This window comes from Hypanus sabinus, unplaced genomic scaffold (assembly GCF_030144855.1).
Source record: "Hypanus sabinus isolate sHypSab1 unplaced genomic scaffold, sHypSab1.hap1 scaffold_1234, whole genome shotgun sequence".
Lineage (NCBI taxonomy): Eukaryota > Metazoa > Chordata > Chondrichthyes > Myliobatiformes > Dasyatidae > Hypanus > Hypanus sabinus.
In genome coordinates, this window is record NW_026779297.1 from 47,723 (window position 1) to 56,518 (window position 8,796).

At 45.6% G+C, this 8,796-nt stretch overlaps 1 protein-coding gene across 2 annotated transcripts in view; it reads right to left on the reverse strand.

The window, feature by feature from the left end:
* Positions 1 to 4,896, reverse strand: part of LOC132386629 (NACHT, LRR and PYD domains-containing protein 3-like) — a 38,147-nt gene extending 33,251 nt beyond the window's left edge. For both annotated transcript variants that reach the window (XM_059958924.1, XM_059958923.1), the window contains exon 1: positions 4,784 to 4,896. The gene's annotated coding sequence lies outside the window, so the exon portion shown is untranslated. The remainder of the gene's footprint in view (positions 1 to 4,783) is intronic.
* Positions 4,897 to 8,796: the final 3,900 nt, after the last annotated feature.

Consider the following 8,796-nt stretch of genomic DNA (forward strand, 5'->3'; position numbering starts at 1 on the left):
GTTGAACGTGGAGCAAATAAATTTTCTTTACCAAACTCCCTTTCTGTCCCTTTCTCTCTAATCATATTCCCTTCCGCTGTCTCCCCATTGTGTCCCAACATCTACCCCCCGTCTACCTACTCCACTGACTCTACTTCATCTTAGTTGCTCCCTGTCCACCTCATAGACATGTTATGAGTGATGAATAGACCTGATGGACAATGGGGTAGAGTTAACCATTCCCCTCCTGAGAAACACAAACTATTACTGTTGCTATGCTGACCATGAGAAAGAGAGATGGAAAAACAAGCAGGAACATCAGCGACAGATCAGAGAGAGGGGGAAATTACTGATTAACCATATTGTGACTCCTTTTTGAATTATTTACTGTTTCACTGCAAGGACAATAGTTTGCTCATAAACATTCCTCAGTGGATTGAAGGAGTGGCCTGATTTGATGGACACAGTCATTCAGGAGTGATGGATAGCTGAGTCCCAGTGAGTAGGGATAAAAGACAGGTCTGGAGAGACACCCTCCAGACACGCCAGTGGACACTGACTGAGTGTTGGAACCCACAAGAAAGGTGGGGGCTTCGGAGACCGAACCAGGAAGTCGGTCAGTAAGGCTATCAGTGTAAAAGCAGGGCTGGTGGGGACTTGTGTGTGTGTCCACTCATGCCAGAGTGACGAGTCCACCACAGAAGAATGGAGAGGTCATAACTGAATGACCACACCGATATGACGGATTAAGAAAGCAAAGAAAGGTTTGCCTGACTGTAGCTGTTACATCTTGCTCGCTCTCTCTCTCTCTCCAACCATTACAATACAACAACTATAACTACATCAGCACTCATGAACTGAACTTTATCCTTTTCTATGACAATTTATTTACCCCTAGACATCAATAGAGCTTGTTTATTATTGATTATTATTATTATTATTCCAACACTTTTATGTTTATTACTGCTAACTGGTTTTATATGTATATTTGCATTAGTGATATTATTTTGCTTATTTTTATTAATAAACACCTTCAGTATAGTACCATCAGACTCCAATGAATTCTTCTTTCTCTGCTGATTAGACACCCAGTTACGGGGTACATAACAGACCCTCGCCCTGACTTTTTCCCCTCTCCCTGCTCAACCTTTCTCTCTCTCCACCTCATTCTGCCCCTCACCTTTACCCTTACATCAACAATATTTTAAGGGTTATTGGCAAATTTGGGAAAGATGCATTTTTCATACACTGTGTTGTGTCTTTGTATTAAGGAATGTCACAGTTGGGAATGGCATGAATCTTTTTTTTAAGGTATCATAAAAAAAGTTTTAAAACAACTGCAGATAATGAGAGTTTTAAGTAAAAATAATTAAATTCTGCAAACTCACAGCAAACAGGACAGCAACTGTAACTGGTAATGTAGCTCGTTCAAGCCCGTTGGCAGTGTCGTTTATGACATGTTACAGGTTCCTTGCAAACTATTAACAGTTTAGCATATTTGCATATGCAGAAATAGTTAAACAGAACACTGATGTGACTTTGTTTATGTGATAGAGAGTGAAATGTCAAACCAGTTTGAATTGGTTTCAGCAGAAAGGCTGCTCCCTGTTCTGAGGAATATGCAGGCAGCTGTTTAAACACAAACCCTGAGCTCCGAGTCTCACACAAAAGCAACCTGCACCTTCCAAATCAATCAATGGTATTGCCTCTTCCCTCTTCCTTTCCAGTTCCACTGAAGGGTCTCGGTCCAATACGTTCCCGTTGTATTCAGTTCCATACATACTGCCCGGACCTGCTGAGTTACTCCAGCATTTTGTCTTTCCCTGGTTACGAAATATCCATGACAGGGAGCAGTTTAAAACCATGTCAAAACACATCCAGGCTGTTGAGTATTCTTGGGGAATTAAGGTGTGAATTATTCAAGTCTGATATTAATTTCGGATCTTTACTCAATCAAACTTCTGTCTGTGATCAAGGAGTCATGGTTAGAGAGTCATATCGAAACAGAACACAGTACAGGTGCATTGTCTGAGCCATTTAAACCACCTGTTCCCACCCACCTGCACAGTAGCCATATTCCCCCATCCATATTTTCAAAGGTGAAATCGTGCTCGCATGTACCACTCCTGTTGGCAGCTCGTTCCACATTCTCTCGACCCTCTGATTGAAGACTTATCCACTCATGTCCCACTAAAACTTCTCATCTGTCACCCATGATGCATGATCTCTGGTTGTCGTTCCACCTGACTTCAGTGGAAAAGGCCTGCTTGCATTTACCAATCTATACCCATCTTCATGTTGCACTGCTCTGTCAAATCTCCTCTCAATTTTTAGCATTTCAAGGATTAAAGTCCAAAACTATTCAACCTTTCCTTATCACTCAGGGCCTCCAGAAACCTCCTTGAAGTTTTTCCCAGTACACTTTCAAACTTACACCTCTCCTGTAGGTAGGTGACCAGAACTACACACAATACTCTAAATTTGGACTCACCGATGTCATATACAACTTCAAACTAACATCCCTTCTCCTGCAGTCAATAATTTAATTGATGAAGGTCACTATGCCAAAAGCATTTATTAACCACCCTATCTACCTGTGGCGCTGCTTTCAATGAATTATGGACCTTTATTCCCAGATCCTTTTGTTCCACCGCAACGTTAGTGCTCCACTGTTTACTGTGCAAGACCTAACATAGCACAACACTTCGCACTTGCCTGCATTAAATTCCATCTCCCATTTTCAGGTCAGTATTTCCAGCTGTTCCAGATCCCTGTAACCTATGATAGATAATTTCCCTCACTGTGAACGACACCCCTAATCTTGGCGTCACATGTAAATGTGCTTATCAAGTTAAAAACATTACCATCCCAATCATTGATATAGATGACAAACAGCAACGGACCCAACGATTAATGTAGACAATCATCAACCATCATAGTCCACTTTCTCCCAAAATGCCATTATTTACTCCAATTTACTTCCTTACATTGAACGTGATGCAAATGAATTTCCCTGACCAACCTCCCATGCAGGATTGCTAAATGCTTGCAAAAGACCATGTAAACAACATTCGCTTCATTGCCTTTATCTACTTTCCTGGTAATATTCCCAATAACCTCATCAAAAAAAAATTGTGTGTGTTGCCAGGAGTAAACAAAGTCATGCTGACTGTTCCAAGTCAGTCTTGTCTTTTCAAATACTCATATATGCAGTGCTTCTAATACTGATGTCAGAAGCACTGGTCTATAGTTTGCTGGGTTTTTTTTTTAAGCCTTTCTTCAACAGCAGGTCGGTATAACCCATGGAGAGCGGGATTTTACATCATATCCCAGGTACAATCTCAACAAAACGCGAGTAATTGTTAATGTCATTTCACTCTTACACCCAATAACTCTTACAATAAATACAATGTACCTTTCACCTCCCTCTCTACCCTCTGCACTTAAACTCTCCATTTTAACACTCAGGATTTCAGTTTCTCCTACAGAAGTGGGTGATCTCACATTTCCCACACTGGACTCCAGCGACCTGTTGTTCCCACTCAGCCTTTTTGCCTCCATTACCCCAAAACCTCTCCACAAGAGACCCAGAACATTGAACAGTACAGCACAGTGCTCAGTGTATTCAATTAAGGAATATATATCGTTTCAACAACGAACGGGGAGATAAACCACCATCCATCCGGGTGGGGGGGGGGGGCGGCTGTGAGCATGCGCAGGGTGATTACTACGTCTGAGAGGAGGGTCTCCCTCCCCAGGGAGCAAATTTCAGTGAACGACCCAGCAGACTCGGTGAGGAACAACATACACGCCCCTCATATCTCCATTAACCTATCCCCTTTCACCTCAAATGAATGGCCTCTTATCTTAGAAATTTCAACCCTGGGAAAAATATATCGTCTATCCCTCTCGTAATCGTCTAATCGTCCATCCAGTCTCACCCCAGCCTGCGCCGCTCTGGAGAAAACAACACAAGTTTATCCAGCCTCTCGTTATAGCTCATGCCCTCTAATCCAGGCAGTGTCCTGGTAAACCTCTTCTGCGCCCTGTCCAAAGCCCCGACATCCTTCCGAGAATGGGGGCGACCAGAACTGTATGAAACACTCCAGATTTAACTAGCTTTATAAAGCTACAGCACAACTTCCCGACTTTTGAACTCAGTGCTTCAACTAATAAAGACAACCATGTCATTTGCCTTCTTAACCACCCGATCAATCTGTGCAGTCTCTTTCAGGGAGCGATGAACTTGGAGTCTAAGATCCCTCTGATCATCAACACTGTTCAGAGTTTTGCATTTAACAGTGTATTGTCGCATACATTCGACCTACCGAGCTGCCAAGATGATCATCACTAATCAAATCTCACTGAGATTTCTCAGGTCCTGTTGAATTTATTGCCAAGTGCACAAGTACGGGAAGGTACAGGTACAGAGAAACACTGACGTGGCAGCATCACAGGCAAGTACATTCAGATAACACACAGAACAGCAATTATACAATTCTCTGTCAGTAACAATATAGAAACATGTTTACGTTATCCTGCTAATAGGACCAGAACAACACGGGCTGGGCGGCGGCTCATCTCAGACGGTTCGGTGTGAAGGTCTCACAACCCGAATCTGACCCCGGCAGATTCTGTGAAGGAAGCAGGGCGAGGCCGCCAGTTCTGGAAAGTTCACCCCCTCCCCCTTCAGGTTTCACCGATCACCTTGTGGTTCTCTCCCTTCCCCACCCCCACCTTTTATTCTCCAGTCCTGCCGTTTGAATTCGGGACCTCCCCGCTCCGGACCTGCTTCAATACTCACCGAAAGGAAACTGTTGTCGTCGCCCCGCAGAGAATAATCCGTCCCTGGCTCCCCAGGGGGCGAGGGTGAGGACCCCCTCCCGATCCCGATCCCACCGCCGACCCGCTTCAACAAAAAACGAAAAACAACACCGCCCTTCCCGGACTGAGCATGCGCGATGTCGCCAGCGCGTCACCAGGTAAGTGGGCGGGGCCTCTGAACCTGCCTGTCCAGGTAGACCCATTGTCTCAGATTGCTCCTGCCCCACCGAACTCATTTCTGCAAACCTTGACCCTGTCTTATCTCCCCTTGTTCAATCCCTTCCCATGTATTTTCGTGACACTTCTCACGCTTTGAATTTTTTCAATGAAAAATTTTTCGCTCTCACCGCCTTATTTTCACCATGGACGTTCAGCCCTCATATTCCTCCATCCCCCACCTGGAAGGTCTCAAAGTTCTCAGCTTCTTTTTGGATTCCAGACCTAACCAATTCCCCTCTACCACCACTCTCCTCTGCCCAGCTGAATTAGTTCTTACTCTCAATCATTTATCCTTTGGCTCCTCGCACTTCTTCCGAACCAAGGGTGTAGCCATGGGCACCCGCACGGGTCCCAGTTATGCCTGCCTTTCTGTTGGCTTTGTGGAACAGCCCATGTTCCAAGCCTATACGAGTATCCATCTCCCTCTTTTCCTTCGCTACATCGACGACTGCATTGGCGCTGCCTCCTGCACCCATGCTGAGCTCGTTGACTTCATTAACTTTGCCTCCAACTTTCACCCTGTCCTCAAATTTACCTGATCCATTTTCGAAACCTCCCTCCCCTTTTTTAATCTTTCAGTCACCATCTGTGGAGACGGCCTATCTACTGATGTCTACTATAAGCCTACAGACTCTCACAGCTACCTGGACTATTCCTCTTCCCACCCTGTCTCTTGCAAAAATGCAATCCCTTTATCGCAATTCCTCCGTCTCCGTCGCATCTGCTCTCAGGATGAGGTTTTTCATTCCAGGACGAAGGAGGTGTCTTCCTTTTTTAAACAAAGGGGCTTCCCTTCCTCCACTATTAACTCTGCTTTCAAACACATCTCTCCCATTTCCAACTCCCATGCCCTCACCCCATCCACCCGCCACCCCACTCGGGATAGGGTTCCCCTTGTCCTCAACTACCACCCCACCAGCCTCCAGGTCGAACGTATAATTCTCCGTAACTTCCGCCACCTCCAATGGGATCCCACTACCAAACACATCTCCCCCCCCCCTTTCTGCTTTCCGCAGAGATCGCTCCCGACGTGACTCCCTTGTCCCCCCATCCCTTCCCACCGATCTCCCTCCTGGCACTTATCCTTGCAAGCGGAACAACTTGGAAGGATCCAAGATGGTGACGCAGCTTGCAGCGGCCACTCCGGAGCCGATTATCTGTTATTTGTGAAGTGGGGTGCCGTGCGCAATCATAATCGATTGAAAACGGACGTGGACGTGCAGAGAAACACCGGGAAATCCCAGGAAGACCTTCTTCGTTGCTGCTGCTGTGAGGTCCGGGACTCTGTTGGGGAGAACAGGCCCCCAGTCCTCGGGGTCGCATTGGCGGGGCCGTCTTGATACACTCGGCAGAGGATGGTGCTCGGAGAAGCTGTGCCGGAGGGGATGGTCTTTGGCTCGGAGGTTCGACGGACTCGGCGCATTTGGTGTGTGCTGCGTCTGCGAGGCTGAGTCGGGCGGCGCCGTGGAAGCCAATAGCGGGGGTATTCCCTTCTGCCGCCGGCGTGGGATGGCGAGTCTGTCGGGACCCTGGGGACTCGTGGAAACTGTGGTAATTTATTTTGAATTTACAGTCCTTTAACATCTTGGACTATTTTTACTGTGCCTATAGTCTTTTTTTTAATCAATTGTGCTATTGTTTGCACTGTTGTAACTATGTGGTTTTGTTCAGGTCTTGTAGCTTTAGTTTTTGGTCTTGTTTTGTCTGGTGGATTTGGGGCACCTTTCCGGGGAACGCGCTAAGATGGTAGCGCGATATTAACACGCAGCAGCCTCTCCGGACTCTGGATTGGGGATTGCCAAACGTTATGTGGATTTTCTGGTGTACTCTGTTTTGTCCTGAGCTTTTGTGATATAATTCTGGAGAACATTGTCTCATTTTTTTAACTCATTGCATTTGTGGTTTCTAAATGACAATAAACAATCTGAATCTGAAGTGTGTTATGAAGGTGAAGCAACTCTGAGGGGCCGAAGGGTACAAAGTCGCCCCCTCCTTTTTGAGAATCGCAAGATCGCTATTAATTCGAGTCTGGGACCCAGGAAATGAGAGAGGGACACGCAGAATCCTCAAGGTTTTGGAATGTGTCCTGGCCTCAGCGAAACGGAGCCACTGATAACGGCCATTGTCTCTTGGAGACGGAATTGTGTATTGAGTGCTGTACTACTCATTGAAGCCCTCAGGGAATGACCAGAGTGGGCTGGTTGAGGGATTGCATCATCCCAACCTGATTGACATCTGAGACCCCGTGAGTGGGGATAAAAGAGGGTCTGGGGAACAACCCCTTTAGACGCACCAGGAGAAACGCTAGGAATCCGGTGACAGCCTTTAATAGCGACAGTCGGTGGGGTTCGTGTGTGTCCTTTCCCTTGCCTGGGGTTGGCGGCCTCACCACGGAAGAATGGCTTTAGCTAAAGGAGAGGCCACAAGTGAACGGCCACACCAACGGGACTCCTGACGAATCAAAATCATAAAGGTAGTGTTACGTACTCGTGACACATGACGGTGGTGCCCTTGTCATGTGACTGGGGTTGAAGCTGTACTGGACTTGAGGTGATGGTCTTGTGATGGTGGAATGACATCATTTTCCCGCCAGTAGAGATCATGTGACGGGTTTTTTTTTACAGGTTATAAAAGGTAGACCCCACCCTGTGAGGAGGGGCAGTTCGTGGCTGGATTTGCCAAGTTGACTTCATGCCACTGCGTGTTTGAAGTGATGACGCAGTTTAGTTGAAGGATGAAGTTTTTATTTAATGCCTAAAGTTTAAAAAGGTTAATGCCAACAGGTTCTTTATGATTCTGTTAGTTTGAGAATTAGAGGAGAGTGAAGATTCAAGGTTGGAAGTTAAAGATCGAGGAGAATCGCTTTCTACGGTGAAACGGGGGCGACCTTTGATCCTTATTTGGAAGGATTTCGTTGACTATCTTCGTGCTAATCCCTAGGTTTACCTAGAAAGGATTGAAGGTAGTGGAGAAGGAAAGGTCAGTGCCTTTAAGCCGTTCTGTTTCGTAAATTCTTCGTGGGAATTTCGACGTCGGGAATCGAAGCAAACGACGTGAAAGAGAACTTAAATCGTCCTGTAAAGTCTCTCCTTTTAAATGGACTGTGAGCATATCGAACTTTTGGCAATATCACTTTAAAGAACTGTTTTGGAATATCACTTTACGAACTGTTTGAACAGCCGCTCAGCAGCTGTTTCCGGTTACGGTAGTGTTTGTTTACTTTTGGGGGGTTTGTTTTCTGTGTTTAATAAACGTGTTGTTTTATTATAAGAAACCCTTGCCGAACTCATATATTTATTGTTGCCTGAATACGTAACAGTAGGAAACCCGTAGCGGTAACTATTCCATTCTATTCGTATTTCTCTCTCTCTCCAACAAAGTGCACCACAGCGACAACCAAAAGACAGCAGCTTGTGGAACTGCAGTGAACTGTATATTTCCATTGGACAATTCGTTATCCCCGGGACAACGATAGAGCTTATTTCTTATTGATTATTAATATACCCGCACTTTTAGATTTAGTATTGACGACGTATATTATCTGTATATTTGCATTGATATTATTTTTGTGTATTTTTACTAATAAATACTGTTAAAATAGTATCATCAGACTTCAACAGACATCTCTATCTTTGCTGGTAAGTGACCCAGTTACGGGGTTCGTAACAAGTGCTACACCTGCCCTTACACTTCCTCCCTCACCACCACTCAGGGCCCCAGACAGTCCTTCCAGGTGAGGCGACACTTCACCTGTGAGTCGGCCGGTGTGATATA